Source organism: Enhydra lutris, unplaced genomic scaffold, assembly GCF_002288905.1.
Source record: "Enhydra lutris kenyoni isolate GAN:26980312 unplaced genomic scaffold, ASM228890v2 scaffoldscaffold51, whole genome shotgun sequence".
In the NCBI taxonomy this organism is placed as follows: Eukaryota; Metazoa; Chordata; class Mammalia; order Carnivora; family Mustelidae; genus Enhydra; species Enhydra lutris.
In genome coordinates this window covers 1,389,342-1,416,985 of record NW_019154135.1, presented here as the reverse complement: position 1 = coordinate 1,416,985, position 27,644 = coordinate 1,389,342, and the positions used below count along the sequence as shown (strand labels likewise).

The 27,644-nt window shown below is 44.1% G+C and overlaps 1 pseudogene; it reads right to left on the bottom strand.

Moving 5' to 3' along the window:
• Positions 1–446: 446 nt before the first annotated feature.
• Positions 447–22,498, bottom strand: LOC111157003 (annotated as a pseudogene).
• Positions 22,499–27,644: the final 5,146 nt, after the last annotated feature.

Below are 27,644 nucleotides of genomic sequence, written 5' to 3'. Positions count from 1 at the left end.
CCCTGAGATCATGACCCGAGCCGAAGGCAGCAGCTTAACCCACTGAGCCACCCAGGCGCCCCACTTGGACAGATTTTTTTGGACACAAAATCCCAGAGTCAACATGCTATGTTCTATATGCTGGGACTGATTCTTATATGCTTTATTTAATTCTGATGATTCATAAACTGTGGTCTGGCTGGACTCGTAGGAAGTATGTGTTATTTTCTTTGGGAAATTTTGGGAAAAAATATTGGAAAAGTATATGTACAAGGATTATATTCAAGGAATGCAATTTGTTAAGGAAGGTAGTTTTTATATTTTTCTCATGATGAATCTTTCTGTTGGTTTCTTTGTTTGGATACCGTTAGTTTATTTTAAAGGAGGGCCATGAGAATTATTTACACGAAGAAGGATTTCACAACTTCAATGGACAGCTTCACTTGATGTCATTTCAGTGATTTATTTTAGTCTACATACTTTCTGAGGATGTCACCATCTCCAAATAAGAAATAATCCTTGTCACCTAGAACTACTTTGGTGCCTCCATGTTCTGGGAAAAGAGCTTTATCTCCAATTTCCATGCTAACTGGTTGAATGTCTCCACTTTTTCCTTTAAAGCCTGACCCACCGGCTACTACTGTTGCTTTTCCTTGAGGTTTTTCAGGAAATATAATACGTCCTCCGGTCACAATTTCAGCTGCACTGCTTTCAATTCAAACTCGGTCAAAGAGGGGAAGAAAGTTTCTAAATGCCTGTTCTGCCCTGACTCCAGCCTCCACAGTTTACACTCTGCTCTCTGGAGTGTCAGGTCAAGGAGACCTATAGTCTGACCCTTGGGCCACACAAATGTTTGGGGGAAAAAGGGTCTCATGATGAGTCTTTTGATTTTGTCTTCAAATTCTTGAAATTTTTCCAGTATTGTTTTCCTCCTGTTGTCCCTCATTCCTTCCACCCCTTCCTTCCTGCTTTCCTGAGGCTTGCCAACATGTATTTAGTCTTTCTCCTATGGGGCCGGGGAGAGACTGGAGGAGGAGAGCCAGTTTGGATTTGCTACAGCAACCTAGGAGTAAATAGACAGAGGATAGGGTAGGGGCCATGAGGGGGGAAAGAAGAGACAGAAAGGAGAGTTGGGGAGGGAGACATGCCAGGATGGAATCACCACACGGACACAGGGCACAGAAGGTGGGGGAGGGAAAATTTACTCCAAGATTTAGAGGCAAGGGAAGAGTGATTGACAAGATCTAAAGAAGTAGATGCTGAGGAGAAGATCATACATTTGAACATACTGGTTTGAAGAACTGGTGGAGAGAGTTTAGTAGGCTTTTGTAATGTGATGCTAGAATTTAGGACCAAGGTTAGGACAGAAGAAAAAAGCCTTAAGCCAAAGTAATAAGCCTCAAAGTGGAAGGCGTCAGTGAGAAGGTTGGAGGAGTGTTGGTGGAGGCAATATTTCTTAGAACTCCTAGAATTAAGAAGAGAGACTCCATGCCCAGTGATCCCTATTTAATAATCCTTTACTTGTAATCTTAAAACACCAATGTGTCAGGGTCAAATTCCCTTTTAGTTGAAGTTTTCCTGATTTTCTACATAGATTTATCTTAGATTTTTACAATAAATTTTACTTTTCCTCAGGATTGGATTGATAAATTTTTACTTCCTTTAGGTGACCTGTTTTGTTTTTGTTTTTGTTTTTGTTTTTACTGTAGCCATTTTCTGTCCAAACTATATAAGTTATTTAGTCCGTCCTATAGCAAGTTGTCTTTATAACTCTTTTTTTTTAATTGTGGCAAAGTATACATAGATAAAATTTACCATCTTACCAACTGTTAAAAAACATACTGAAATTGCAGTGGCATCAGGTTCATTCACATTATTGTGAAGCCACCACCATCATCCATCCTCAGAACCCTTTCATCTTGCAAAACTGAAACTCGTAGGTATTAAACACTAACTCCCCATTCTCCCCTCCCCTTGGCCCCTGGCAACCACCATTCTACTTTCTATGAACTTGAAGGCTTTAGGTACCACATCTAAGTGGACTCACACAGTATTTGTCCTTCTGTGACTGGCTTACTTCACTCAACATCATGTCCTCTAGGTCCGCCCAGGTTGTAGCTGTGTCAGACCTTCCTTCTTTTTTTAAGGCTAAATAACATCCATTCTATGGATATGACACATTGCATTCGTCCATTCATTGATCATTGGATACTTGAGTTGCTTTCACCTTCTGACATACATGGGTATATAACTACCTCTTCAAGATGGCTGGGGTGTATACTCTTCAATTACTCAATACGTCTTCATTATTTGGGGGTATATGCTGGGTTATATGTTAATTCTATGTTTGTGGATTTTGGGGGGTTGAGGGGTGGACCTCCATACTATTTTCTGTAGTGGATGCACCATTTTATATTCCCACCAACAGTGCACAAAAATTCCAATTCTCCACATCCTCGCCAACACTTGTTATCTTGTTTGTTTGCTTTTTGAATAGTCACCATCCTAATAGGTGTGAGGTGACATCTCATTGTGGTTTTGATGTGCATTTCCCTAATGATTAGTGATGTTGAGCATCTTTTCATATATCTGTTGGCCGTTCTTCCTTGGAGAAATTTCTAGTCAAGTCCTTAGCTCGTTTTTAAATCGGGTCATTTGCATTTTTGTTGTTGAGTTGTCCACGTAACTCTTGATGGTTGTGTTTCTCTAAGTAATTTCCATCCTCCTCTTTTTTCTTTTAGCTTTTTTTGTATTTTGCCAGCAAAGCGTGTAGCTTCTTGTGTAGTTTCAGTGTTTATTTAGGAATGTAAACAACTTAAAAAATAAAAGTAGAAGAAATCAAAAGAAATGTAGTAGCTTCCAGCTGGAATCTGATGAATTATTACATATTTCACCAGCAAGTCTTATGAAAAAGGAATTTTTTGACTCACATAAGCTGAAAAGTATAGATGAAGAGCTGATTCACTAATTTAAAACTTAATGTAGGGCTCCAGCAAAGTCACCCGGACCCACGTCTTGGCTCTGCTTCCTTGGGTCTATTCCATTCTGAGACAGCCTTTCCCAGTGTGGTTTTAAGATGGTTGCCAACAGCAACTCTTTTCTTTTTCCTCCTCCTCTTCTGCCACTTCCTCCTCTCCCTCCTGCATTTTTTTCTCCAGTAAACTTTATTTTGACATAATTAGATTTACAGAAGAGTTATGAAAATAGGAAAGAATCCCTTTATATCCTCTGTAAAGGAAAACTCGCTTTCTGTGTGACTCCTTTGCTCTTGACACCAATCCCACACTTCACTCCTGACACCAAAGTTGTGCTAGTTTTACACACATTAAGCAATTATGCAACACCGCCTGGGTGTCCTGCAAGTTAACTCAGTTCTGACACTGTCTAATTGGACATAGTGTCAGATCCCACAGTAAAGGGCTGTTTCCGTTTTCACATGGCAATCACAACTCACATGTTTCTGACAAACTGGCTATAAATGGAAGGTTCCCATGACCCTCTTCTTAAGTTTGATTACCTTGTTAGAGTCACTCACAGAACTTAGAGAAACATTTACTTCCATTTACTGGTTTATTATAAAGGAACAGATGAATAGTTGGATGGAGAGGTACAGAGGGTAAGGTCTGGAAGATGGAAGGGCCCCAAGGATGAGACGTTCTGACCCCATGGAACTGGGATGCAAAACCATGGATGTTTTCACCAACCCTAAAGCTCATCAAACCTTGTTCAAGAGTTTTTATGGAGCTCAATCTTCAGCCCCTTCATCCTTCCAGAGGTTGGTGGGCATGGCTGAAATTTCCAGTTCTCTAACTATTTGGTCTCTCTGGTGACCAGCTCCAACCTGTGGCTAGATTTGGGACCCAGCCTAAGTCATCTCATTAGCATGAAAGTGCTCAACAGGGGCCTGTTGTGAATGACAAAATACCAAGGGTTTTCAGGACTCTGTCCCAGGAACCATGGACAAAGACCAAATGTATCTGCTAGGGCCCCTGGGTGGCTCAGCCATTAAGCGTCTGCCTTCAGTTCAGGTAATGATCCCAGGGTCTTGGGATTGAGCCCTGCATCAGGCTCCCTGCTCAGCGGGAAGCCTGCTTCTCCCTCTCCCACTCCCTCCGCTAGTGTTCACTCTCTTGCTGTGTCTCTCTCTGTCCAATAAATAAATAAAATCTTTAAAAAAAAAAAAAGACCAAGGGGCACCTGGGTGGCTCAGTGGGTTAAAGCCTCTGCCTTTGGCTCAGGTCATGATCCCAGAGTCCTGGGATCGAGCCCCACATCAGGCTCTCTGCACGGCGGGGAGCCTGCTTCCCCCTCTCTCTATCTCTACCTGCCTCTCTGCCTACTTGTGATTTCTGTCAGATAAATAAATAAAATCTTAAAAAAAGAAAGACTAAATGTATCTCTTATTACACCACACCCTTTAACCAGGTTTCTCCATTGCTAAGTTTTCAGACCATTTGCTCTACCATTCTTTTTCTTGTCCCCTACTTTAATGTATTATCCCTGCATGTGTGAGAGTGTGTGTGTGTGTGTGTGTGTAATGTAATTCTTCCTGAACCATGGTGACTGAGTTGCAGATGTGATGATGTTTTATGTCTAAATACTTTAGTGTATATCACCTAAAAATAAGGATATCAACCACAATACAGTTATCAAAATACAATGATCAGAGTCCAGATAATATGGTTGATAATGGTGCCTGCTAATCCACACACCTTATTCCAATTTCACTAATTGTCTTAGTAAAAAAATTTAAGATTTTATTTATTTATTTATTTGAGGGAGAGAATTAAGTGGGGGGTGGGGCAGAAGGAGAAGCAGACTCCCTGTGGAGCAGGGAGCTGGACTCAGGACTCGATCCCAGGACCCTGGAATCATGACCTGAACAGAAAGTAGATGCTTAACTAACTAAGCCACCTAAGAGCTCCCTTTTATAGACAAAGAAAACCGTAGATTAGAAATCATGTTCTGTTGTCAGCCTCTTTGGATATTGCTGAATTCGCCTCTGTAAAGCTGTAACATTTTGCATTCTCTCCAGCAATGCATGAGCTCTACTCTTTTTTGTTTTTTTATTATTTAAATTCAATTAGCCAACAAATACATCATTAGTTTTGGATGTAGAGTTCGAGAATTCATCAGTTGTGTATAATACCCAGTGCTCATCACATCATGTGCTCTCCTTCATGCCCGTCATCCAGTCGTCCCATCCTTCCACCCACCCCCCTCCAGCAACCCTCAGTTTGTTTCCTACAGTTGAGTCTCTTATGGTTTGTCTCCCTCTCTGATTTCTTCCCATACAATTTTCCCTCCCTTCCCCTATGATCTTCTGTCCTGTTTCTTATATTCCACATATGAGTGAAACCATATGATAATTATCTTTCTCTGTTTGAATTATTTTGCTCCGCATAATGCCCTCCAGTTCCATCCGTGTTGATGTAAATGGTAAGTAATCATCCTTTCTGATGGCTGAGTAATATTCTATTGTGTATCTATCTATATCTGTCTCTATCATCTATTATCTATCTATCTATCTATCTGTCATCTATCTATCTATCATCACATCTTTATCCATTCACATCTTCGGAGAAAGAATCCCCAGGTCCAGGTCACTCGTCATTTTTTTTTTGAATTGAGTCTTTTATGCCCTGATTGGTCCAATTTGGGTCATGTGTTCTTTCCTGAATCAATTACTATTGTCAGGGGAAATAGTGTTGATTAGCTTAGCCTGGTTCACACACCACTCCCTGGGGGCAAAGGACTGGATTCAGGTTCATCTGCTGGCCGCAGACTTGGGGGAGGGATGGTTTTTCACAGCAGAATTGGAATAGTATTTCTAAAGAATAGAACTGGATGAAAGCAACAGAAACAACAACAAATATCCAATGCATTCTCCCCATAATGGATGCCTGACAGTTACACATACCAAAACAATAAATGCCTACTATGTGTGGCAAAAGTGAGAGATACCAAAATCAGAACGTACGTAGATCCTCACCTAATTTTTCATTTTCATGCAATAAATATTTTAATATCCCTTCTTCTATTCGTAGCACCACTTACTCTGAGAGATATTTGGATCTGTCTAATTTTATTTTATTTTTCAATTGAACTAACTCTTAGCTCTAGGTAGCAGGAGGAAATTGCATATGTATCCTACTTTTGCAAAGTATGTGCTAAAAAAATAAAAGTATGTCCCTTGAAATAATTTCACTAAATGTTACTCAAGTAAATAAACGTAAGCCCAGTTTTTCCTTTTGTTGTTGTTCTAACCTATAGGTCTTTTGAGACTGTGATCTGTCTAAAAGAACTTGGCCTCTACTTTCCTCTCAGTTCCACAAACAAACAAACCAAAAAACTGTCATTGTTAGAATGTTTATTTTCCTGCCTTTTCAAATGACAGAAAGTTTTCATCTTGCACAGAAACTGGAGGGCTCTTGGTATAGGGTGATGATCTGTGGCTGTTCCTCACTTCTTCTCATGTTTGTTTTTATTTGGATTATAGAGCTTCTAAGTGATCAAATGCCATCATAACAGACCCTATGGCAGTTGTGTTCCCCTGGGGCAGTTTCTTTAAGCCCAGCGGCATTGACCTTCCCAGATGTATCTGTGCCAGGACAAAGGGATCTCTTGTTCTACATCCAAAGAGTATTTGGGAAAATCTTTTCTGAACCTAAGTGCTTAGTGTATTTTGAAGAACACACATTTTATTCCTGTAGTCATCAAACCTCAAAAAGTCCTACCATTCCTTGATGTAGGAATGCATTCATTTTTCCTCTTACTTTCCACTCAGTAGAGTCCAGAAACACCTTTTAAAAAAAAGAATCCAATTTAAGTCAGTCTCTCTCTATTCTTAACCAACAATTAGACAAATATTAAACAAAGGAAACCCAGTGATGGTCGAGCCTGTATCTTTCCCTTCATGTGGATCTGAAGAAGAAAAATACAGGGGTGTGTTTTAGAGAGGTGTTGGAGGCTGCAGGGAAGGGGCATGAGCCCTGGGAGATGGACGCAGGACACATGCGTCCTAAGAGGGCTGGGTAACCACAGCCAAGCCACAGATATTTTCTGGAGGTTAGACCATGATATCAAAAAAGCACAAAAAATCCCCAAAACTTCAGAATTTAATCAAAATCATAATTGTCCCCAAAGTGACAGTATGTGTCCTCCTGGAAAAAAAAAATCATACCTTTGAGATCTCATAATTCAGATAGTCCAGACAGATGTTATTTGTATAAATTCTCCCCCTAATATAATGACAAAATCTGTCCTATCAGATGGATACATTTATTCTATTTGAGAGGGGACAGGGAGAGGCAGATTCCTGTGACCAAGCTCTCTTCACCCAACTCAAGGTCAACCTGAGGCCATTTCTATTATAATAAGGAAGACAAGCCTTAGGAAAAGAAAGGAAAGACAGATGACCTATTCCTTTAAAAACAACTGATGTGACTTCAGATTGAAGGGGCCTGGGAAGATCACTTGAGGCTCTTGTCTTGAATGATGTTGGCTACTTTTCTGGAAAACCTCTTATCCCAAATTAAACAGCAATTATGTCTTGGAACCCATTTTAGGGGATCTATTTTCTGTAAAACTGGATTAAAATGAAAGACTTTTGAAATAAAAGAGAAACAGAATGGGACAAAATAGTCCCTGAAACCTCTTTAAAATAAAACAAGAGATCAAAATCAATTTCTAGACTTCCAACGGGCAACTCTGGATAGTCCCATTACATATCAGAGGAACTGTTTTGATAAACAACCAACAGGTCTGAAGTCTTTGCCTCCAGGTCTTAATTAAAAAATTATCCCACAGTGTATTTCATTATTTTTTAAGGCAAATAGTATCTCAGATTTTCCTTATGTTACCATCACTTAGTCTAGAAACTACACTTAACTGACAACTGTCCCTCCAAAAATAAAATAATTTAACCACCAGGAAGTGTCCTGGGAGGGATTCTTATTAGAAAATATTTATTCATTCATTTAAATGTTAATTAGGAGCATCTGGGCATGCAGTAATGAACCAAAACAATGGCTCTGATCTCATGAAGCTGGATTCTAATGGAGAGAGACCTATAAGAAACAAATACATATATGACATCAGCTAAAGATGAGTGCTACCAAGAAAAATAAAACATCATATGGATGGATGCAAAGAGCAGATGGGGGGGCATGCATTCCATTGAGGTGGGGGGTCCACGAAGACTTCTCTGACAAGGTGACATTCGAGTGGAGACCTGAATGAAGGGTGGGAGGGAAATGTGATATCATCTAGAGCAAGAGTTTGCAAATTTTTTCTGTGAGGGGACAGACAGCAAATATTTTTGGTTCTGCAGGTCATATGGTCTTTGCTGCAACTGTTCGACTTCACCCTAGGGACAAGAAAGCAGCCATGGACAGCATAAATGAGTGGATGAGGCTATGTCCTGCCAATCCCACACTTACAGACGGTAAAATTTAAATTTCATGTGCTTTTCATGAGTCACAAAATATTATTTTTCTTTTGTCTTTTCTAACCATTTTAAAATGTAAAAAACATTCTTGGCTCAGAGGCTATACACAAGTAAGCTGTGGGCTATGTTTGCTGACTTCTGATCTGTGACCCCTGATCTCCAGTAAACATTCCAAGAGATGGAAGCATGGGGCCTGGAAGCAGGAGCATGCACAACTTGATGATTGAAAGCAAAGTTCCATCCAGAGACCTCAATCAGTAGTCATCATGGGAGAGAGCCCCCTATACTCATTTCAAATTATTTTTACCTGGATATGTCAAGCTTCTAATTGTTAGGTATCTTTAGGACCAAGATGTGTTCTGTTGGTTTCCCTTCAGAAGAAAGATCTCACATTTCAGAGGGGTGGATGGATTTGGAGAAATTTCTCAGAGGTAGCAGGTTTTGAACTGGTTTGGCTTTGAACAATGAGCAATGTTTTAACAGACAGGCCTGGACGGGGAAAGAGAAAAGAATATTCTAGTTAGAGAAACAACCTGAATAAAGGCCGGAAAGTAGGAGAGTAGTATCTTGTGGGCTGTATATTTGGTTCTGTTCCAAGTACTGTGTGTGTGTGTGTGTGTGTGTGTGTGTGTGTGTGTTGCATATCCCTATACCTTGAAATGCAAGCCTCCAAACAATGGTTCTCAAACCTGCCCTGCATCAGAATCACCTGGAGGGCTCATTGCTAGACCCCACTTGAGGGTCTCTGATTCATCAGGTCTGGAGGGGAGCCCGAGAATGTGCATTCCTAGTAAGTTCCCAGGTGAGGCTGCTGCTGCTGGTCCTAGGATCCCACTTGGAAAAGCATTGCTCTGCAGGGTCGTCTGCTGCAGAGCAAGGGTGGGGTTTGGCCATCGTCTCTTGCCGGGCCTTCAAAATGCGCTAGTCCCTGACCAGTCATGGAATGCGTGTTCATCATAGACTTCTTTATATGTGAATTCTGTTTTTAAAAAAAGGTCAGAGAGACATGTTTTTTTTGCCATCAACAACAAAGCAATAACACGGAGCAGCACACACCACACGGAACATTCAGGGACTCCTAGGATGTCACCAGAGAGACAAAGGAAACTGGAGACATTTTGGGATTGACTCACACAGTGCATTTCTGTATCTTTCTCACAAATTAAAGGCTAAGATTCAACTTAAATTCTCCAGCAGCTAAGAATATCATAATTAAACTTTTTATTATGCATTCTATTGATTCTTCTGTCATAACCGTTCTTTAAGACTGGCAGGTAGCAAAGCTAAGCAACATATTATTTCTTTGAAATCATTCACTTGCATCAAATTTCCAATGATTAGCAAAAAACCCAGAAGGTAGGCAACTGGGAGATCAATACGCTCCAAAAGAAATGTGTTTTTTTTTTTAACGGACAATACCAAAAATAAAAATTCTCCCTTGTGTTCCAAAATTAAACAGCAGAAGTGAAGTAAAACACCCATATGTATTTGGAAGTGGCACTTCAAAAATAATTAAGGTAAGGGGTGCCTGGGTGGCTCAGTCAGTTAAGCTCTCGACCTTTGATTTTGGCCTGGGGCATGAACTCAGGTTTGTGGTCTGTGTGCTCAGTGAGGAGTCTGCTTGAGATCCTCTCTCTCCCTCCCTCTCTGCCCCTCCCCCCACTCACATACCCTCTTTCTCTCTAAAATAAATAAATTTTTTTTTAAAGTCAAGTTACTATTGAAGTAAAATCTAATTAAGAATGTGGAGCAAAAACTCAAAATTTGAATGATCAGAATAATCTCTGTGTGCTGAGCTTGCTGCTGTCCAATCTGCTAAGAAATAAGGCCCTATTTACAAAGTATTTAAAAATTCTGTGGACTTACCTGGCTCATTTGTGTCTCACGACCCTGTCCCATACCCCCAGCTATGGCTTACCGAGCTTTCGATCCAATGGTTACCCATCTCAGGCAAGCCAGCAACCTATGATGTTGGAGCCACTGGGCCAGCTAGCTTTGAGAACCAAGGGAGGGCTCACTGTGGACCACAGGCAAAGTGAAAGTATGAAGAAGCCCAGGGTTAAGAAGAAGAGGGTGGGGTAGACAGACTCACAGGAAACAAGAAGAGAGGCCATTACTTAGAGATCACGGGGTTTTTACTTAAACACGGTTACTTAAAAGTCCCCCAGAAAATCCTCATGCTTTACTTCAGTGTTTTTAAGCTGTAGCTAAAGAATTAGTCACGGGCATGACTGACACTTTTTAAAGGGTGAAACAGAATAGGAGAGAGAAGAAAATATCAGGATGCATCACATGATATCAGGAAACAATTGTTCTATGAGACTCGTATTACAGTTTTCCACTTAAAATGCCACTGGTTCTTAAGATCTCTTCACAGGCAGGGCCTCCTAAAGTTTTTTGCTTGTGTGGGATACATCTCTTGATATTTGCTGTATTAGAAATTAAGTCTGAGAATTAAAATATATACATATATATGTATATATTTTAGACTAGTCAAGTGAAGTTGGTGAGAAGGGGGGAAAGGGTAGAACAAGGCATTCAATCTGTAATTGACTGTGAACAATCAATAGAGATAACTCACTACCTTCAGACAAGCCTAAAGCATAGTAATTTATTAATTTTTATATTAACAACTGCTGTGGTCACCCCAAGGAGGCAGGAGGAGCCCAACAGCTGTCACAACGAACGCCGGGGCGTTCCAGTGGTGACCACCGCCAAGAGTCTCTCTTCTCTTGCTTTGGTTTGCTAACCGGCTCCGCTGCCCACTATTGAGTATGTATTTTGAGCTGCTGCCTGCCGGCCGGAGTGTTCTTTAAGCTGTGCTGCTACCTGCTGGGGACACTGCACTTCGAACTGTGCTATTTTGTGCTGCATTTGCTGTGTCCTATCAAGCCTCTGTTAGAGAGGCAAGCAACCCAAGAGGAAAGTTTCAGGAATTTGTGTTTAGGGCCTGGATCGAGACCTTCTTTATTTATTTTGTATTTTTTTATAAAGATTTTTATTTATTCATTTGAGAGCACAGCAGGGAGACAGGGAGAAGCGGGCCCCCCGCTGAGCAGGGACCCCCCCCCCCCCCCCCCCCACAGGGGGCTTGACTGCAGGACCTGGAGATCATGGGCTATATGTCTCAGCCTTTGCCAGATGCTATGATGCTGGAGGACCCCTTGGCTCCATGAGGAGGCCCTGGGGATCAGCAATGAATAGCAATAGGGGTTTGCTACTTTATGACGGCATGGCCATCATCACACATGAGGGAGCCTGCTGGAGAGTTGCGGGTTTCCATCTCTTCCCTGGGACATTCATTATTAAGGATGGGACACAAGGGTGAGCCCAATTAGCTGCACTACAGGAAGTCAGCTTAGCACGGGTCCCTGGCCAACAACTGACCCCATCTGCACATTTTTTACAGGTATTGGGGTCATTTGCTGCCAGTGCTCAGCCATCTGGTATAGCCAATGGCAGCAACAATTCCCTATCCAAGGCCGCGTCCTTATGGATAAAGAATTCTGGAACTCTATTGCTAACAGACACCCAAATTATAAACCAAGTTTACCCATATCTCTGTACATACTAAAACCACAATATGATTCTAAACTTTACTGATAGTGACCAAGGCGCACATTTCACTTCGCAAAATACACGAAGCTGGGCCCTTGAACAAGGTCGTCAACTGAGCTCCCTAACCAGACTCAGGCTACAGGTTTCATCAAGCACTGTAGTAGCTTATCTGTTAAAGTTCACGTTCAGTTAAGGGAACCATGGCATTTTCAGTCGTCAGCCAAATATCAGGAATGAATTGTGATAATCAGTCTGACTCCATTTTGTATATTGGAGGGCTGATGTCTTTCAGCCTCCTTCCTCACGTTTCCCTCTTGCCCACATCTGTTAAGAAAGCTCATGAGCATCTTCCGTTGGTGCCAACAAAAAATTCAGACACACAAGTTCTGGTCCATACAAGAGAACACCTGCTCCAGCCCCACGTCCTAACCATCATAAAACTCCAAGCCAGTCACCTCTCTCTGCTTTCTCAAGCCATTTATGGACCATCGTGGTCCCTTCCCTGCTCTTCCCAGAAAGTCTCATTATGTGAGTAATATTTGCTTTATGCCCTCTTGGTGTATATGTGATGTACCAGTCTAAAAAGCTGAGCCATATTTTGGGTGTGGGGCCCATACAGCTCCAAGAGGTGACCACAACAATAACAATAACAAACCCATTACATGTTAAGTAAAAAAAAAAAATTTATATTTAAAAATACTTGTTTATATTTAAAATATTTTAATATTTTATTTTATATTTAGAATTTGTATTTATATTTAATATATTTGTTAATATAGTAAATATTAATATATTTAATATAATTGTTAAATATGAGTAATATATTTATTTTATATTAAATATTAAATATATTATTTATATTTAAAATATTTTATATTTAAAATATTTATATTTAAAAAATAAATATTTTTTAAAACAGGAAAACATTCAGTGAGGAGAATGGCATTTTTTTTTTTACATTTTGGGGGGAAATCTCTTTGATACCTAGTTTTATAGAAGACACTTTGATTCTCATATTCTTCATTCAGTTAATTGCAATGAGCTTCTCTGGTTAAAGTGTTTGAAGAAAATTCATCCCCACTGTTATACAGCTGGAAAGAGGAAGAGTATTTTAATAACATCTTTAGATAACCACAGCTATTTCTGATACTGCCCCAAACTTGACAAGTGGTAGTTTCCTAAGTTGCAGTGTGGAACCTGAAACCATATCAATGTACTTTTCATACTCTGCTGCATTAAAATCCATCCTGCATTTTGAATCGATCTTTTACCCATGCATGTTTTTTCAACATTATGCATTGATCATTTGGAAAATGCTGATTAACTGAGTTATACAGCTCTTACAAAATGTGACATATTTCATAATATAATATTTTAAAATATCACCGTTGTTAATATGACTATCAGTCTTAATTATCATATGATCTCCCTGATATGAGGAAGTGGAGAGGCAATGTTGGGGGTTTGGGGGGTAGGAAAAGAATAAATGAAACAAGATGGGATCAGGAGGGAGACAAACCATAAGAGACTCTTAATCTCACAAAACAAACTGAGGGTTGCTGGTGGGGGAGGGGGTATGGAGAGTGTGGCTAGGTTATAGACACTGGGGAGGGTATGTGCTATGGTGAGTGCTGTGAGGTGTGTAAACCTGGTGATTCACAGACCTGTACCCCTGGGGCTAAAAATAAGTTATATATTAATAAAAAAAAATAGTAAAAAATATGACTATCAGTCTTATTCGAAAAATCTTTATATGCTGGAAAACTGTCAAGTTCATACTGGTGGATACGAGTTTTCCAAAAATTCTAATTTTTACTTGAAAACTCAAATTGTATCACTGCCAACAAATGCTGTCAATTGTTGTCCTTAAAGTAACAGGCTCCCTTCATTCATTTTCCAGGAAATGCCTGCCAAATATTCAAGGGTGAATAAATCTGGTTTGTCTGTCTGGTGTTCTTCCAGGAAGTAAAAATGGTGCTTCACGAACACTGCAGCTAGTTCAGTCTGCAACTCAAACAGTGGTTCCAGCGCTCTTCTTGGACAACCATTGGACTTCAGTTTGCTGCAGAGTGCGTTATGCATACTTATTTCATACACAGATACCAAAAAGATGTGTATGCGAGGAACGAGATTTGATATAATGTGTAAGTTTTTACTGCTTTATCAATAATGTTCTTAAATGATATTGGTTTGTAAAACAACCGGCAGGGCACGGAGATGAAGAATGCCACCAAGACTCGTACAATTTGGCGCCGCTGCCTTCACTGACACTGACTGAGGCACCAACAAATTTACTGCCACTTGCTCTTCGCCGTAACTCAACACAGTACAAAGGCAAGTAATGTCTTATGTTCAGAGGCAGGGGACAGGAGGTTGTGAGCTAAAACAGAGTTCTGTTGTTGTCGTTGTTTAAAGATTTTTTTATTTGAGGGGCGCCTGGGTGGCTCGGTCGTTGAGCATCTGCCTTTGGCTCAGGTCATGATCCCAGGATCCTGGGATCGAGTCCTGCACAGGGCTCCCTGCTCCTAGGGAAGCCTACTTCTCCATCTCCCACTCCCTCTGCTGTGTTCCCTCTCTCGCTGTGTCTCTCTCTGTCAAATAAATAAAATCTTTTTTTTTAATCTTTTTTTTTAAGATTTTATTTATTTATTTGACAGACAGAGATCACAAGTAGGCAGAGAGGCAGGCAGAGAGAGAGGAAGGGAAGCAGGCTCCCTGCTGAGCAGAGAGCCCGACGCAGCGCTTGATCCCAGGACCCTGAGATCATGACCCGAGCCGAAGGCAGAGGCTTTAACCCACTGAGCCACCCAGGCGCCCCAAATAAATAAAATCTTAAAAAAGAAAAAAGGTTTACTTATTAGAGAGAGAGAGCATGAATGGGGAGAAGGGGAGAGGGAGATAATGTTGAGGAGACTCGCCACTGATCATGGTGTCCAATGTGGGGCTCGATCCCATGACCCATGAGATCACGACCTGAGCTGAAATCAGGAGTTGGACCTTAACCAACTGAGCCACACAGGTGCCCCTGAAACAGCATTTTAAACAGGAAAAAACAAAGACCAGGAATCAAACAGTCATGGGTTCTAACCTGGTCCCTGTACTACTGAGTATAGAGATTTTCACATAGTGGGGGTCAGTAACTATTTTGTTGGTGACTGATGAACTGTGTGGTCTTGGGAAATCACTCAACCTCCATGGGGCTCAACTGACTATAAACTGAGGTGAACCTGGGTTCCTCAAGGCTCCCAAATGATGGTGATTCCATGTTGTTTTGCGGAACGTCAACATTCACTACTGGTCGGGTCTCCCTGGCCCTCCTGTCATTCCTTCACTACCTTCCTGAGCGAGCCTTTGTTCCTTGCCAAATTCAAGAACACGTCAGGAGTTTTCTTTATTTTCCCCAACTTTCCTTGAAAAAGAGAACCCTTCAAAGGTGTACTCTCTCCTACATCTGGAAAGGTACCAGTGGGCACAGGTGGTGAACCCTAAAGGACGCTCCCCTATCCACCTGCCTTTCTATCGGGGAGCAGAGCGCAAGGATAATTTGCTGTGCCAATGCACCTGGGCAGAAGAATATCCTTTTCTGTTTATAAACTGCCACCAGATGGTCGGCAACGACCATTAAAAATCTTTACAAGACTCCAGTTTATTTGGAGCCAGGGGAAGCGAATGAATCCAAATCAAATGAAAAACCAAGAGCTGTACAACAGAGGAGAGAAAACATCTCTCCTGCGTTGAATAGGGTCCCCACTCTGCCAAATTTATGTCCATCCAAAACCTATGAATATGACATTCTTTTTTTTAAAAGATTATTTATTTATGTATTTGACAGAGAGAGACAGCAAGAGCAGGAACACAAGCAGGGGGAGTGGGAGAGGGAGAAGCAGTCTTCCTGCCGAGCAGGGAGCCCGATGTGGGGCTCGATCCCAGGACTCCGGGATCATGACCTGAGCTGAAGGCAGATGCTTAATGACTGAGCCACCCAGGTGCCCTGAATGTGACTTTCTATGGAAGGAAAGTCTTTGCAGATGGAATCAAGTTAAGATGAACTCATACCGGATCCAGGGAGGTCCTAAATTCAGTGACCAGGTGGCCTTCTGAGGAGAGGGATATTTGGAGACCGAGACACAGAGACCAGAACAAGGTCGTGGGGCCATAGAGGCAGAGACTGGAGGGACGCAACTGCGCGCTGAGAAGCACAGAGGACTGCCAGCCGCCCGAAGCTAGAAGAACCAAGGAAGGTTTGCCTACAAGTTTCCGAGGGAGCACGCCCCTGCTGACACGTGTTTCGCACTTCCAGCCTCCCACACTGAACACATTGTTCAAAGCCTCCCAGTTCAGGGAACCTGGTTAGAGCAGTCCTAGGACACGAGAACAGCATCTTACATACCTTTCACGTGAGAAAATGTAATGGCAGGAGTTATGAATAATTCTGGGACATCTCTAGGCCCGAAGGCATGCATTTTCTAGAAACATTGCCCTGCGGCTGTGACTAGTAATTAGAGAGATCAGTTTGTTTTTTTTTTTTTCAATTTTTATTTATTTATTTATTTATTTGACACCGAGAGAGAGATCACAAGTAGGCAGAGAGGCAGGCAGAGAGAGAGAGAGGGAAGCAGGCTCCCCGCTGAGCAGAGAGCCTGATGCGGGGCTTGATCCCAGGACCCTGAGATCATGACCTGAGCAGAGGCTTAACCCACTGAGCCACCCAGGCGCCCCTAAAGAGATCAGTTTTTAAAAGGTAACAGTGAAAACCCACATCATTTATATCAGGAGGGTTTGTAGGTATGACGTTTGGACGCAGGCCACTGGTGCCAGCTCTCTAAGAAGACTGGTTTCCCCCACACGATTTTAGGAGACCCCAGAGCCAGGCCCTGACTGGGGTGAGGTTAAGGGGCAGTATGAGTTGTTCTCTAAATGCTGCACCTCGGGGCCTGCCTTCCACCACCTTCAGCGGTGCCCCAGTGCGCTCACAAGCGTGCACAAAGAAAAAGCCATATCCGCAAGCCATACCAAAGACACCCCGGATAAGAGTTCGCGGCGGGCAGGTGCACCGTGCATTTGATGAAACTCTCCAGGTGACTCGAAGGATGAACCAGGTGGTGCCGGTGGAAGTGATCCCCGCCAGGCCCAGAAATAGGATTCAGGATATATACATGCTTCTTGCCTTACACCTGCTGCGTTCATATCAGCTTAAAACGCAGAGACTCCAAGGGATGTTAACACAGGCTCATGTTTCGAAGAGGGAAGTGTTGAGAAGCTAGAGAAGAAGCTGACCACGAGGAACAAATGAATTACAGACAAGAGGGTAGAGGTGCTTGGGGGGGCTCAGTCGGTTAAGCATCTGCCTTCAGCTCAGGTCATGGTTCTGGGTCCTGGGATCGAGGTCCTCAACGGGCTCCTTGCTCAGCAGGGAGCCTGCTTCTCTCTCTGCCTGCCGCTCCCCCTGCTTGTGCTCTCTCTCTGTATCTCTCTCTGACAGATAAATAAATAAAATCTTAAAAAAAATAAAGACAAGAGTGTAAGGAAGGCAAAGGAACTCATGAGATTCCCTTTGTACGACATGTCTAGATCGGCAAATCCATAGAGACCAAAAGAAGCTCAGTAGTGGCCAGGGGTTGGGGACAGGAGGGCATGGGGAGGGGATGCTTAATGGGTACAGGGTTTCCCTCTGAGGAGATGAAAAGGTTCTGGAATCTTCAGCAGTTACAACATAGAATGTTATTTAGTGCTGAAAAGCAACAGACCATCAAGCCATGAGAAGGCATGGAGGAAACTGAAGTCCGTATTACAGAGTGAAAAAGCCCATCTGGACAGGCTACACACTGAGTGATTCCAGCTCTAGAACATTCTGGTTGTCAGGGAGGAGGGAGCGATGGCTCGGTGGGGCACAGAGGATTTTCAGAGCAGCGAAACTGCTCTGTATGACACTATAATGGTGGATACAGATTATTATAAATACATCCAAACACACAGAATGACAACAGCAAGAGCGAACCCCAGTGTAAGCCATGGACTGGGGTGGCTCTGACGCCTTGATAGTCTACGTAAATAAACCAAAACCAAAGCCAGAGTCAGTGCCCTGGAATCCCAGAAAACAAAATTTAAGGACAAACAGCCAAGTAGGCTATCCCAAATATGGCCACCACTCAAGTGACAGCCAATCACATCATTGCTTGGCTTCCAGACCTTCTCCATGAAAACCTTTCTGCCGGCTCCTGTCCAGAGGGCTCCAGACCACTTTTTGCTAGTACTGCCTGATTCAAAGGATGCTTGCTCAAATAGCCCCAGATTTTTAACGTGACTCAGTTCACCTATTACTAGTCACCATGTGCTGATGTGCACATTATGTTGGGAAGAATGGCTCTAAACCGTCCTCCAGCTCTGGAATGCTGAGACGAAGGTGACCAGGCAATTCGGCAGAGTCTCCGAAGAAGTCTCCGGTTCTCAGGTCTCCACAGACACCTTCTCTGCCCGCCTGCTGAGATGTGGCACTTTATTTTTTTTGCCCCTTGGAGCTTTTCACTTCACAGTTAATTTTAGAGGCATTCCCACATCAGCATATTCTGCACGACGGCATTCGAGTCTTAAAGCAGCATGGACAGTTTTGCTGCAAGAAAGCACCCAGCTTAGTATGCGCAATCCATGCATCAGGGGCTATCTGAGCATAATGGGAATTTCATATTGGCTTCTGTGTGATTTCTTGCTCCGGAAATGCTAGGTGATGCGGAAAACTGCTCGCTGCTGAACTGAGCCCCAGAAGGATCCATGAGCCATACACAGGGCCACAGCTCAGACACCCTCCGGAGGCTCAGTGGGCTGCTGGGCAGTGAGCCGCACCTATGTAGGGGACGTGGCACCTCCGAAGAAATGTTACACTCCCGCAAGAAGGGATCCACCCAATCTGCATTCTAAACGCCCGAACCTCCTTTTCTGCACAGTTCATGCCAAAACACTGGAACGGCAAAATCACAAGCAGTCAAGACCTTTAAAGAGAGCCTGAAACTTCTCCAGTGCAAGAGAACCACATTTGCTTCTGACATTCTAGAGGTTCTGAGCGCTCACGTGGGAGGCTCTGATGAACGCCAAGTAGGGAGAGGAGTAACAAAATCGTGAGGCCAGGAGGGGGCACCTGGCACTCAGCTGGGCGCCTGGCGGCCCTGGAGGGAGCCTTCTGGAGAGGACAGGCTCCCCCAGCTGTGAGGCCAGCATGGAAACAGGGCCCCCGGCAGGAGGGGGGGCGATTTTAGTGACCCAACAGCAGACCAGAATGACTTCTTGCATCTCCCACTCACTCCCCAGCATCAGCTAGTGGTGCGCAAAATGTCAACGGACCCCAACCCAAGATTCAGACCAGCAACTTGTGCGAGTTATAAGCGGCAGCTGAGAGCCTGATGTGGGCGTGGTCCTGAGGTCCCAGGTCTCACGGTTTTGGAAGAAAACAGCACGTTTTGCAACTTCAGGTTTGAGCACATTGATATGGAAAATTGAACCTCATTTGAAACTGAGAAGTACCCTTTTATAAATTTTTATAAAGGGGGGCCCGGGGGGGGGGGAGCCTGGGTGGCTCAGTGGGTTAAAGCCTCTGCATTCAGCTTGGGTCGTGGTCCCAAAGTCTTGGGATCGAGCCCCAGAGCCCCGCATCGGGCTCTCTGCTCAGCAGGGAGCCTGCTTCCTCCTCTCTTTCTGCCTTTCTCCTCTGCCTACTTGCGATCTCTGCCTGTCAAATAAATAAAGGGGGACCGGGAAGATCCAGGCCAGCTCACCACCAGAGTCTTCCATGTGCAATGCACGTGCCTGTTCCCAGGCAGCTTCCCCACCTCCCCTCCCATCCCCCTTCCCCCCACCCTGCACACACACACCAGGGCCCAGGTCAAAGCCAGACCAGGCATGGGGTAGCTGGGTAGTTCTCCAAACCTGAGATCCAGATCCCCTGGGAACCTGTTACAAGTGTACTTTTGCACGCCCCGCACCAGACCTATGGTTTGGAAACCTCAGGAGGGGGACCCAGCAATCTGCGTTTTAACAGGCCTCTTGAGGGGATGCTGATGCTTGAGAACCACGGAGCGACCTCATCCAGACACTGAAACTTAATGGCATCCTCCATGTCCAGATCCCCCACCACACTGTTGAGCGAAGCCATCACTGGAGGGATGCCGGAGGGTACGGGGGTTCGGTGGGGGGGTGACAGTGAGGGCAGGCTTGTTGCTAAACCTTTCCCTCTGGTCCAGCGTAACCTGGTGCCTAGGGCTCCCCCATTTTCTTTTCCTTCTCTGAATGGCCACCCTCTGCCCGCAGTTCCACCCTGCTCCCCAGGAAGTTTATCTGTTATCAGATAAACTTTATCAGAGCCTGCCTGCTTCTTGGCCTCACCCTTCCCTCCCGCAGGCCATTTGGCCTTCCAGACTTCTCTGTCAGGGGCACCAGTCCACCCTCCAGGAACAGACACGTCCTCTTCTTCCGGCTGCCTGCGACCTGCTGCTGGCTTTCGCTTACCTCTTTCCAGTCGGGCTGTTTGGCTCTAGAAAGCTGAGAATTCCCTGCCTCCCACATGGAGAGTGCTGATACCTTGTCTTGTCTGCAGCACAGGCTCAAACAGCTCCTTTGTGACAGCTTTGCCAGGACCCACCCCAACACCCCAGCTGGGGTGTTTCCAGGAAGAGTGAGCTGGTTCCTTCTCGGGGCTCCTGGGGCACCTGGAGCTCACCTCCAGCACTTGCCTCACTGCGTAACCCCCTGAAATCCTTTTTGGATTCCCAGTATCTGTGCCTATTCCTGGCCCCGTAAGTGTTCAACGGAACATACTAGATGATCCAAGCGCTAGCTGGGATGGATGTCTGATTTCCTCCCAAGCGCAGGCTGTGATCAGTGTACCTTGCTTTGTGCATGCAGGTTCCTAGAACGTGGAGCCCAAGTGTGGGCGCTCACATAAATGAGGGGGAGCCAGACATGGAGGTGAGCCAGAGCGTGTATCCTTGCCATCTGGGTCTGTCCTTTATGAGTCTAGAGCAGTCTAGACCATCTTGCGCCCTCTCCATTCCTTTTACTTCTGGGGAACCACTCCCATGACCCTGGACCCTTTCTCCAAACCCAGGCTTCCAAGTCTTGCTAACTTTTGAAGGAGCAGATCCCAATCAGGTTCCTGGTAAGGAAAACCTGTCACTTATCCCCCATATTGGGGAACTTTGGAGAGAGAAAGCAGCAGGATGAGTCGTGACACCAGGACAAAGGCGTACATGGGGCGTGTTGCAGGCAGGCTGGGAGATGGGGTCACCATCTCTCTGAGCCATGTGACTGCTCCCTCCCCTGGCACTCAGGAGCCGGGTTGGGCTGGGCTGGGCCCATGTGGCATCTGGACCTGGAGCCCTGAAAGTGGTCACAGGGCTGAGGCAAACAGCCTTTTCCCATGGAAACTAGTGCCCAATTTTGAACTGTGGGCAGTCCACTTTGGAAAGAAAATTACATTTTGGGGCGCCTGGGTGGCTCAGTCGGTTAAGTGTCCGCCTTTGGTTCAGGTCTTGATCCTGTGGTCCTGGGATGAGCCCTGCCTTGGGGAGGGGGGGGGGTGTCCCTGCTCAGCGGGGTGGCTGCTTCTCCCTCTCCCTCTGCCCCTCCCCCTCTGACTGCTTCGGCTCTTTGGCTCTCAAATAAATAAATTTTAAAAATTAAAAAAAGAAAAGAAAGAAAATTACATTTCAAAGGTCTGATTTGACCTTAAGCTGCCTGGGGCATCACTTCGTTTTTTGGCACTTCTTCTTCTTTCTAATTGGGCTACCTCTGGTCCCAGATGCTCAGGGACCCCAGGAAGTCATCTAATTTAATTATAACCCCCAACCTGTCTAGCTCTTCAGTAAAAAACCACTTTCACACACTAAATCTCTTCGGGGCCACACCATGGCTTCCTGGTGGGCGGGGAAGGCAGTGAGTGGACCGAGCGGGTGTCTGTCATAGAAACACAGGACACAGCAGAGTGTGAGTAAAAGGGATTCCGTGTGTCTACTGCCCACACTGGGCAGTCGTTTACCTGATTGAACAGAATGCTTCTCACTTACTATCTTACTGCATCAAACTAGAGGGGAAGTTATTCCCATGACCAAAGGAGTCCCCATTTTTCAAAAGGGTCCTTTTAAGAAGCGGCTTGTCCTGCGTTCACTTGCAGATTGTTAACACGCTTAACAGAGGGAGAACCCAAAAGCTGAAGTGTCCCAGCTTGCTGCTTATTAAACAGAATTAAAAACTGAGGTAAGTCTGCCGTGATGGTGCCTAAAAACATATTTTTATATGTTTCTCTCTCAATGGTCATTTCACCAGTGATGGTTTTTACTTCACTGGTCAGGAAGCTACAAAGCCAGATGTTCAGCTCAATGTTGGACGCAGGGAGAGTTAGGTGAATGGCACTCACGCATCCATAGAAGGAGGCCGACTCTGGACCTTGACCCAGTTTCCCCAGGTCCACACCACCTCCCAGACAGGGCCGCTGCACCACTCACTTCCCGCCTCCAGCTCCTTCATACCCTTGGCCACTTCCTTGGGTCTCTTCGGGTCAGCCAGAGTGGTGAGGAGCACCGAGCACTGTGTCCCCAGATGATCCTGCAGATGCTTCCCCACACGGGATGGGAGGGGGGATGGGAAGGGGGGAGGAGGAGGGTGGGGACTCCTTTCAGGACACGCCCCTTACTCACTATAACCCCGCCACAGGCTTCTGTTCCTTTCTCCAAATGTGCTCAGCTCTGTCCCACCACAGGGCCTTTTCCCAGGTGGTTGTTTTGTCTGGAAAGTTCTTGCTTTTACTGGGTAACTTGTGGAATGTCTCCGGTGTGTGGAAACTGAAAACTCTCTACGCGCCTTTAACATCATCTGACCGTTGATGACTCTTCTCAGCACTTAGTCCCTGGCACATGGCCAGGATCAGTGACATGATCCGGTCTGCAGATGTTCCCTGGTCAGCAGGAGTAGAAATTTTGCAGCGACTCCCCAACTGGGAACGCTTCCAACACAACCATGTAGTTTGGGATTTCTCTGGAATTCTATGTTATCTTTCACCACCATGCAATTAAAAGCCAAGGGGACACATTATTAAGTCACTGTGAACATTCTAAATGATTGTTTACAAACAAAAGATACAAGCAAACTTTCTGTAAGATAACTGAATTTCTAAGCAGTACTCATTTATTTCTTTTGTGCGGTGTCATTTAAAGACCTCCCTAGAAGAAGATCCTATTTACAAAGACAACCAAAGATAAAAACTATCGAGGAATAAACTTAAAAATAAATGCATCAAATGATGTGAAGAAAACTGTAAAAATTTGCCAAGAGACATAAAGATTTTGATAAGTAAACACTAAATGAGGGGCACCTGGCTGGCTCAGCTGGTGAAGCATACAACTCTTGATCTCAGGATTGTGAGTTCGAGCTCCATGTTGGGTGTAGAGATTACTTAAAAATAAATTCTTTAAATAAACACTGGGGGCACCTGAGTGGCTCAGTGGGTTAAAGCCTCTGCCTTCAGCTCAGGTCATGATCCCAGGGTTCTGGGATAGAGCCCGGCATGGGGCTCTCAGTTCAGCATGAGCCTGCTTCCCTTCCTCTCTCTCTCTGCCTGCCTCTCTGCCTGCTTGTGATCTCTGTCAAATAAATAAATAAATCTTTAAAAAAAAGAAACTAAATAAACACTGAAGGAGAATTTTCAAAATTAAGGTATTAAATTAACCTGTGTGTTTTGCATTACCCAAATCAAAATGCTAACGTTAGCTTTTCTGAGGTTTTTGCCAAATGATACTAAAGAATATCTATGTGAAATAATTACGTACAAAAATAGCCCAAGAATTCTGAAAAGGAAAAATAAAGGATAGGGACATTTCCCCTTCAAATATTAAAGACATGTACAAGAATGTTCATGTAGAATTATTGCTAGTAGCCAGAAATTAGATAAAATCCTGGTGCCCATCAGCAGTAGAATGGATAAGAAAATCATTGTATATTCATAAAATTTATTTACAGCAAGAGAATGATCTCCAGTTGCACCCAGCAATGTGGTTGCCTTTGAGAGATATAACGATGAGGGAAATAAGGCAGTCATCAAAGAATACACATACTGTATGATCTAGTTATACAGAAAGTTCAAAAATAGACAAAACAAATCAGGCGTGATCAGAACCAGAAGAGGGGTTACCTTTTAAAAACAGTGACTGCTAAGGGGTACAAGAGAGGCTCCTGACATGCTAGTTTCACATGAATATACACTTATTTATTTTTTTATGTTTTTAAATTTTCATTATTTTTACTGTTATTATTAAAGATTTTATTAGGTAATCTCTATACCCAAGGTGGGACTCAAACTTACAACTTCGAGATCAGGGGTCACATGCTTCACCAGCTGAGCCAGCCAGGTGCCTGGAATACAGACTTTTAAAAAATTCACTATTAGAATATACCAAAAAAATACATCTGTGAGAATGAATGAACTACTGCTGAACCAACAACACGATTAAGTTCACAAGGACAATAGTGAGTGAAAGAGATCAGACACAGATGAGTGCACACTTCTATGGTTCCATGTGTACAAAGCAAAAAGAGCTAGAATCAATCTTTGGCGTTAAATTTCAGAAGAGCAGTTACATCTGGAAATGTGAGGGTGGGAAAGGATAGGAGGAGGGACGAGAGGGGTTCTGGTTACTCACATTTTTCTATTTCTTGCTTTGGGTAGTATTTACACAAATGTGTTCCCTTTGAGATACTTGATCAAACTGTCCATTTCTCATATGTGCACTTTCTGTATATGAGATATCCTATAATCTACAAATTGGTCTTTTCCCAGGTGCCTTCCCTTTAACCCTGCAATTTCACTTTTATGATTTTTTCCCCGAAGGAAACAATAGCAAAATTACCCAAAGATGCACAAAGAAGTGTATCAGAGCACTGTTCATAAAAACTAAAACTAAGAAACAATCTAAATGTCTAATGGTAGGGGCATCAGATGAATAATTTAGGGGGCATACACTGAGATACTATCCAGCCAAGCGTAGATGACACAGATCTACATTTATTGACCTAGAAAAAGGCTCACTACACAGGCTCAGATAACAAAAGCAGGTGAAGGTATTGATGTTTTCAGATATAATCCTAAAATGTTTTCGGCAGTAACTTGGGATGGGGGATTGATTATTTGATTGCTTTTGTATTTGCCTCAGTATATTTTCCACCTTTTCTATAAAACCCGTATTTTTCTTTTTAAAAATTTCTTTCTTTATTTATTTAAAGTAGGCTCCATGCCCAGCATGGAGCCCAGTGTGGGGCTTGAACTCACAACCTTGAGATCAAGACCTGAGCTGAAGTCAAGAGTCAGACACTTGACTGATGGAGCCACTCAGACGCCCCATAAAACCCACATCTTTAAAAAGACATTTAGTCATTTCATTCACATCAAGACAGTCCAGCAGTTAGTAAAGAGCTGACTTACTTCCCCTAAGAACACAGACTCTGTAGATAGATCCAGAATGGCGTTCCAGCCTTAACCACTTGTCAGCCACATTACCTTGGGGGTGTTGCCTCCATTTCAGAGCTTCCTCTTCTAACTTCACCGCTTCTAACTTCCTCTTCCAATTTCAGAGCTTCCTTTTGCAAACTAACAAAAATGAAGATAATTGGGTTTACAGGATTTGAAATATTTCATTGTACGTAAAGCCTTGATCACTGGCTGACGCACCAAAGATGCTCCTAAATGCCGTGGCCCTACTTATGCTGTGTTCAAGCCTCTTCGTATCAGAATTTGGATTTGGGATGCAACAATCCTTCCGACAGATGCTCAACTTCCCAGGGAATTAGAAAATGGTCTATGGTCTTTTTTGTTCTTATGAGGTCCTTTTTTGCCTTGTGGTAGCAGCTTTTGATCAAAACTGTTGACAGTTCCTGGACACTTTTCCTTCAGGAGGACGGAAATGTGATTGCCTGGTGAGGGCAGAATAGTCTTGTTCAACCTTGTCAGCAGGTGGCGCTGCTACACCTGTGCTCCAGCTTTTTTTTTGTTGTTGTTAAGATTTTATTTATTTATTTGACAGAGATCACAAGTAGGCAGAGAGGCAGGCAGAGAGAGAGGGGGAAGCAGGCTCCCTGCTGAGCAGAGAGCCCAATGCAGGGCTTGATCCCAGGACCCTGGGATCATGACCTGAGCTGAAGGCAGAGGCTTAACCCACTGAGCCACCCAAGTGCCCCTTGTGCTCCAACTTTAATATCTGCAGGGTGAGCAGCCCAGAGCACTTGGGAGGAGCTCTGGTGACACAGGAGCTCAGACAAGCTGAGGTCAGGATTCCTGGGCCAGAGCAGCTGGGCTCTCACTATTCAGCATCCATGACCCAGCGACTTCATACGGACAGGGCACAGCACACCCAATGGTCCCTGGTGCTAGAGTGTCAGCCTCCTAAGTGTCTTGTTCCCAATAATCTAGACCAGGATGTCAGGCCACAGGTATAAGCCCCGCATTTGGGTGGTGCAGGGAGATGTGGGGTCCTTCCCAAATGTCACTCCATGCCCCAAAAGGCTACAAGGTGCCTTCTCAAACACGACAAGTCTTAGTGTAATCCCCAATGTCTAGCTGATGTTCCAAAGGAGGAAAGTGCAATGATCGGAAGTCTGTCGGATCATGAAGCATGTTAGTGAGTGAAAACTACATGACGTGTGAAGCAGAAGTTCACTGATGCTGGGACAGTGTAAACACTGCCACATTTTCATTGAGATAGGAACTAGAGGGGCACCTGGGTGGCTCAGTGGATTAAGCCTCTGCCTTCAGCTCAGGTCATGATCCAGGGTCCTGGGATGGAGCCCCACATCGGGCTCTCTGCTCCGCGGGGAGCCTGCTTCCTCCTCTCTCTCTGCCTGCCTCTCTGCCTACTTGTGATCTCTGTCAAATAAATAAATAAAATCTTTAAAAAAAAAAAAGATTTCCCTAGCCCAGAGCTCTCTGTAGCTTCACTCTGCTGGGGTCCACTTTGAGGTTCTGCCTGAGTTGGGGAATCTAGAATCTCATGGGTCTCAAAGCATCAGACTAAGTAAAATGTGTACAGGTGCTCAGTTCTCTCACATAGCATCCCTCATTCCTGTGGGCAGAGGTAGGTGGCCCCCTGCCTGCCCCCCCCTTACCATGCTGTTAGATCAGAAGTGGAGGCTTGTCTCTCACTGATTTGTTCCTCCTGAAACCCACTTAGAGAAGTGAGGAGGTCCTTGTTCTCGAATGGAAGAATGAGGACATTGCACAGTACACAGCTGAGTCCACAGGTCAGGAGAGATATGAGCTGGCAACAGATCTGGGAACCGTCTGCAGAGATGGGCTTGAGGTGAAAAGTGAGCCTGGGCCAGTAGCCAGAGGGATGCTAATATTTAAGTGCCTAGCAGAGCAGTTCCATTATATCTTGGTATCATTTCCTTAAGCTTCATAATTACATTGGTTCATTATTTTTCTTGCACCCAATTGTGTTCCTGCGCTAAAAACTACAAAACTATTAATTATGGCAAAATCTGTGGCCTTGTCTTTGGACATAGTAAACCTAGGAGATGGCAGCAGGTTGGGGTACAGGAGGTTGGGGGTGGGGGAACAGTGAAGCGATGGGGAGAAGAGAGAAGCTGAGTCCCTGGGAGTTACAGAATTGAGGGTTGGGGGGTGTAG